The sequence below is a fragment of the Lynx canadensis genome, chromosome B4 (genome assembly GCF_007474595.2).
Source record: "Lynx canadensis isolate LIC74 chromosome B4, mLynCan4.pri.v2, whole genome shotgun sequence".
Lineage (NCBI taxonomy): Eukaryota > Metazoa > Chordata > Mammalia > Carnivora > Felidae > Lynx > Lynx canadensis.
In genome coordinates, this window is record NC_044309.1 from 130214593 (window position 1) to 130220592 (window position 6000).

Sequence of the window (6000 nt, forward strand, 5' to 3'; positions counted from 1 at the left end):
CATTATAGGATGTGTGGTGTGGCGGCATCTCTGGCCTCTACCCACCAGGTGCCAGAATCCGCTTCCTCTCCCAACAAAAAATGCCTCCAGATATTGCCAAATTTCCCCTGGTGGCCCAAATCATCCATGGGTGAGGACCGCTGATGTGTGAACCCAATGAGCAGGGAATATTGATTGCTAAGTTGAAATTTGCACGGGCTGGTACTCAGACTCTGGGTTTGAATCCTGCTTTGCTTCTCCAGTTCTATTTCGTCATCCCTGCCCCTGTGGGTGCCGCAAGGATCAGCTGAGTGAACGCACACGAGGGGTCTAGAACAGTGCTCTAGAACTTCCTGTATCGCACTGTGTCGCATCTGCCTTCTGGCGCACTGCCTTCTGATGGTAATGACCTTTGCTGTTCGCTTTGCGACTTGTTCACGTGGACCTGGTTGTTTACGCCAGCACCGAAGCAGTGCTTGGCGGTGGCCATCTCCAAAAAGGGCGGAGGAAATGTGACGGACTCGTCTTACGCGCGCCCGGAATTCAAAGTGGGAGTCCTAAGCAGCGGCCTCAGAATCACGCAGAGGCTGCGATGTCCCGAGTCCCCCAGCAGGGGGCAGCAGCAGCTGGGAAAAGGCCCTTGGCGGGAGGGAGCCAAGGGCTGCCTCCCGTTTGGATTGACTTAGCCGCTGCGCGTATTTAAAGTGGAGCAAATCATCCCTCCAGAGCCACGGCGGCCTCCTTTAACAGCCCGTGATAGCTCATCTGTGGGAGCCAAGGGCTGCTTTTCTAGAACATTCCACATTTAGCATTTCTGTCCATTTCCAGATGGCTCAGTCTGAACCCAGGCCAAATTCTGCTACGGGCAAAGTTAGGCTGGTTCCTGTTGCTCCGTGTTCCTTCCCGGCTCTGCTCATGCCGCCCCATCCTGCCCGCTTGCCTGAGTGACACAGTGCCTTGTCCAGGTAGCATCCCAAGCAGCTGCACCCCGTGCTCAGGCGCCATCTCCCTCATAAAAAACAGCATTCCAGGGTCTCATTCTCTCCATTTCTCGGATTTCACTCTTGACCCCCTCCCTTGCATTTCCTCCCCAGCAGCCAGGGACATCTTTACAGTTTTGAATAGACAGTCTCTTCCCTGGGTTTAAAATGTAAAAGGTGGAAGAGGATATACAGAGAGCATTGCCTCCTACCCTTGACCACAGGCTTGCAGTCCCCGTCCCCAGGGGCTACTGCTCTTACCAGATTCTTGTATACCTTTCAGATATTTTACGTACCTGCAGCCCACGAACATTCTTGCTTATCCTTTCCCCTATGAATACAAGCTGTCACACGCACTCTTCTGCACTTTGAGTTTTCCGTCTGATAATATACTTTGGAGAGGCTCCATGTCAACCCCCAAAGTGCCCCTCTTTCTTTTTTTTTTTTTTTTTAATGCTTGTGTCCTATTCGCTTGCAGAGAGTGGTCTTTCGAAATCTTGTCATATTTCCAATGCAACCTCCTCAAATGCTTCCTACTGCTTTCCCCCAAAGAGCTGCCAAGCCTGGTGAGCAGGTCTATGCCTGCCTAGCTCCCTTTCTGTGTCTAGGGCAGCCTGGCTTAATCCGTCCTCAAACTTGTCCTGCCTCTCCTGCCCCAGGGCCTTTGCCCCTGCTGTCCCCTCCTAACCTAGTTTGCTCCCGCTGTGCTTTTCGTAGCTCAAACATTTACTTACTCCCCGTGTCCTGTACCTTCCATAGCAACGTTGACCACTGTTTGTAGCACAGTGATTAAGTCATAGGCTCTAGCGGCACCTGGGTGGCTCAGTCAGTCAAGTATCAGACTTTGGCTCAGGTCATGATCTCATGGTTTGTGGGTTTGAGCCCCATATCGGGCTCTGCCGTCAGCACAGAGCCCACTTCAGATCCTCTGTTCACCTCTCTCTCTGCTCCTCTCCCTCTCTCTCTCTCTCAAAAATAAATATTAAAAAAAAAAGATTCATAGGCCCTAGGCCACAGTCCTGGGGTTCAAATCTCAGCTTGGGCACTTTGTAGTTATGTGACCTTGGGCAGCTTGCCACACTGGTGGAAGTGGAACGGGAACAGTAATAGATCCTTCATCCCAAGGCTTTGGTGTTGAGGGTTCAGTGACTGGATGAGTAAGCACAGAGCACGCCTCCGTGCCCGTGGTGACAGGGGCACATCTCTCACCCAGTGGGTGCAAACCCCGGAGGGCAGGGACCATATCTTTGCAGCATCATATCCCAGTGCCTAGTATAGAGCAGGTGTTCTATAAATATGGGCCAAATCTACGGGGCACATTTACAGGTTAGAAAGAGTCTCTGGAGGAATCATCGTAGGAACCCGGCGGCTTTTTAACTGTGCCCCCTGTGATACTGGCACAGATAATAACGCCGAGAGTCATCGGCCCTGGTGCCAGGCTCATCCTTAGGTGATTTTACCTCATCCTCACAACAGCCTCGACAGGTAGGTAACATCGTTATCCCTGTTTCCCAGGGGAGGAAACTGAGGCACAGTGAAATCAAGTAACCTGCCAGAGGTCACACGGGAGCAGAGGCCGGTGGTCACATCCAGGAAGCTTTGTAGGAAACGATAAACATCTGAAACACATCGTCCTAAATCCGAGCCGGTTATATCCGTGATTGAGAGGGGGCTGTGCTCAGGGGCACCCGTCCCGTCCCTCTCTGCCTGCTTCAGTTCTGGGCCGGTTTGGAGACTCGACTCAAACACCGGCTCCTTCCTCCAGCCCAGCAGTTCGTGTCCTGATCTGCCTCTGGGCCCTCAGAGAGGGGAGGCAGCCAAGCCCTTCACCTGGGTCTGGGTCCCCTGCTGTCCCGTCCGCCCACTTGCTTGCAGGAGGATGGGTCCTTCTGGCCCTCCAAAGGAGACCGTTGGTCTGCCGCACTCCCCACACCTCCCTGCAAAGCTTCCCGTCCTGCTTTCGTTCCCTCGCCTCCCCCCTACTCTGCAGTCTGCTGCAGTCTTCCCCCCCGTCCGGAGTCACTCACGGACAGGTGGTCGGCTCCCATGCCAGGCTGCGGGGACGCGGGACCCTGCACTTCCTGCATGCCAGGCCCACGGTAAGCAGTCGGGCCTCATGGTAGCCTGGCGAAGTGCGGACCGTTGCGAGCCTCCTCCTGCAGACAAGCAAACGGAGACACAGACAAGTTTAGCAACATGCCTGGGATCATATGCTTCAAGCAGCGGGGCAGGATTCAAACCCAGGCAGGACGGTTCCGTGAGCCACAGTCCTGGTCATTCGGCGGCACCGTCTCCGAGGGAGCCTCTCTGCCAAGTTGGCATGGCCAGCCTCTGCCTTGCTCTGCGAGGCCCTTTCTCCTGGTTCTTCTGTGCCCTGCCCTGCCCCATGACTGGTCTCTCTCCAGTGCATTTCGTCCATTTCTCTGCTCCCTCCTCCTGGGATAGCAGTCCCCTAGGGCTTCCTGCTCGGCCTCTCTTCCCTCCAGGTGCTCCCTGGTGACTGCACTCAGGCTGTGACTTCCCTCCCGCGACAGAGGTGGCCTGACACAGCCGGACTTGGGGATAAAAACACCCCTACTCGCTCTCTCAGAGAGCGACTGTGAGGGTCCAAGTGTTGCTTTGCAAACTGTGAAGTTCAGGGCAAAGGTCAGGGCTGTCACCATTACCATGATGGGCTCCTTCCAGAAGTTGGATCCCGGTCCCCTGCTCCGAGTAGTCTTGGAGTGTGTCAGCCCCTGAACGACAGCCTGCGACTAGGCTGTGAAAATACCCGATAGCCGTTCCGAGTGAAATAGTTGAGAGGCCTTTTCCAAATGGAGCCACAGAGATAAACACGGGCTGGCCCAGCACATCACCTGGCCGGGCTGCTTCCGGGCCACCTCCCGAGCCTCTGGTGGCTGTAAATGGGCATGATTGCTTGGGGCGCAGGCCTCCTCCACCCTAGAAAAAAGGAGCTGGCGAGATATAGCGGCACAGAGCCCCTCGACTTATCAACCACCGTGGGCCGTGTGCCCAAGGGTACAAGCACCTGGCTCTCGCAGGTGTCAGAGGGACAGGAGGACAGATTTTTAAGTCAGCAGATCAGGATTCAGAGTGTGACTCTGAATAAAAAAATGTCTCTGGTCCACTGATATGGCCCTCAGCATCCCCAGAGAGACTTAGACACCCTGCTTCCTGGGAAAGATTCTTAAAATCTCACAAATTTAATCTTTGTCGGGGGGAGGGGGGAAACAAACCAGTTCTGGGACGTGCGAACTGCAAATAGACACCAGGTTGTGTCCAGTGGTTCCTCAAAGCACGGACACCTCACCTGTCTGCTGGCTCTGTCCTGTTCTCTCAAACTTCAGCAGTTGGCACGTCCATTTTCCAGGTGAGGAAACCGAGGCTCAGTTAAATGAAGTCAATGACGCGTCTGATTCAACATGACTAATAGGCGGGGAGGGTGGGATTAGAATTCACATCTCTTTTCTCCAAATCTCGCTCCTCCGACTGCTGTCTGGCTGGCTTTGGGAGAGCTAACGAACTTGGCCGAGCCTCTTTGCAAAATGGGACAAATGACCCACCTCCGACAGCTGGGGGGATTAAATGAGGTGATGCACGTGAAACACGTGATCCAGCCACAGCGTGAGCCCTCAGCAAGTGCGGGGGCCTGTGGCTACTCTAGAGCACGCTGTTATGGAATGAATGAGTGAGTGAGAGAATGACTTGGGTGTGCTCCTACCCTCTGGGGGCGGGGGTGAGAGCCTTCCTTGCACACAGATGCTGGCGAGGATGTGGAGAAAGGAGAACCCTTCTGCACTGCTGGTGAGAACGCAAGCTGGTGCAGCCGCTCTGGAAAACAGTATGGAGGTGCCTCAAAAAATTAGAAATAGAGCTACCCTATGACCCAGCAATTGCACTGCTAGGTATTTATCCAAAGGATGCAAAAATGCTGATTCGAAGGGGCACATGCACCCCCATGTTTATAGCGGCACTATCGACAATAGCCAAAGTATGGGAAGAGCCCAAATGTCCATCGACTGATGATAAAAAAGATGTGGCATATATATATAATATATATAATACATAATATATATTATATAATGCAAAATATAATATATAATATATAATATCATATATCAATCATATATAATATATGATATATCATATATATTATATATACTATATACATATATATACTATATACATATATACTATACTATATATACTATACTATACTATATATATACTATATATACTATACTATATACATATATATATAATATTATATATATTATATGATATATAATACACACACACAATGGAGTATTACTCGGCACCAATAAGAATGAAATCTTGCCATTTGCAGCAACATGGATGGAACTGGAGGGTATTATGCTAAGTGAAATAAGTCAGAGAAAGATAAATATCACATGATTTCACTCGTATGTGGAATTTAAGAACATACGAGCAGAGGAACATAGGGGATGGGAAGGAAAAACAAAGAAACAAACAGAGAGGGAGGCAAACTCTAAGAGACTTTTTTTTTTTAATTTTTTTTTCAACGTTTATTTATTTTTGGGACAGAGAGAGACAGAGCATGAACGGGGGAGGGGCAGAGAGAGAGGGAGACACAGAATCGGAAACAGGCTCCAGGCTCTGAGCCATCAGCCCAGAGCCTGACGCGGGGCTCGAACTCACGGACCGCAAGATCGTGACCTGGCTGAAGTCGGATGCTTAACCGACTGCGCCACCCAGGCGCCCCTCTAAGAGACTCTTAAATACAGAGAACAAACTGAGGGCTGCTGGCAGGGTGTGGGGTAGGGGGATGGGCTAAATGGGAGGTGGGCATTAAGGAGGGCACCTGTTGGGATGAGCCCGGGGTGTTGTTGTAAGTGATGAATCACTAAATTCTATTCCTGACATTATTACCCTACACATTAACTAACTTGGAATTAAATAAAAATTTTAAATTAAAAAAGAAAGAAAGAAAGAAAGAAAGCCTTCCTTGCAAGAAGCCCAAGAAATGAAGGCAATTTCCTTTAGATGCAAATAAAGTGCC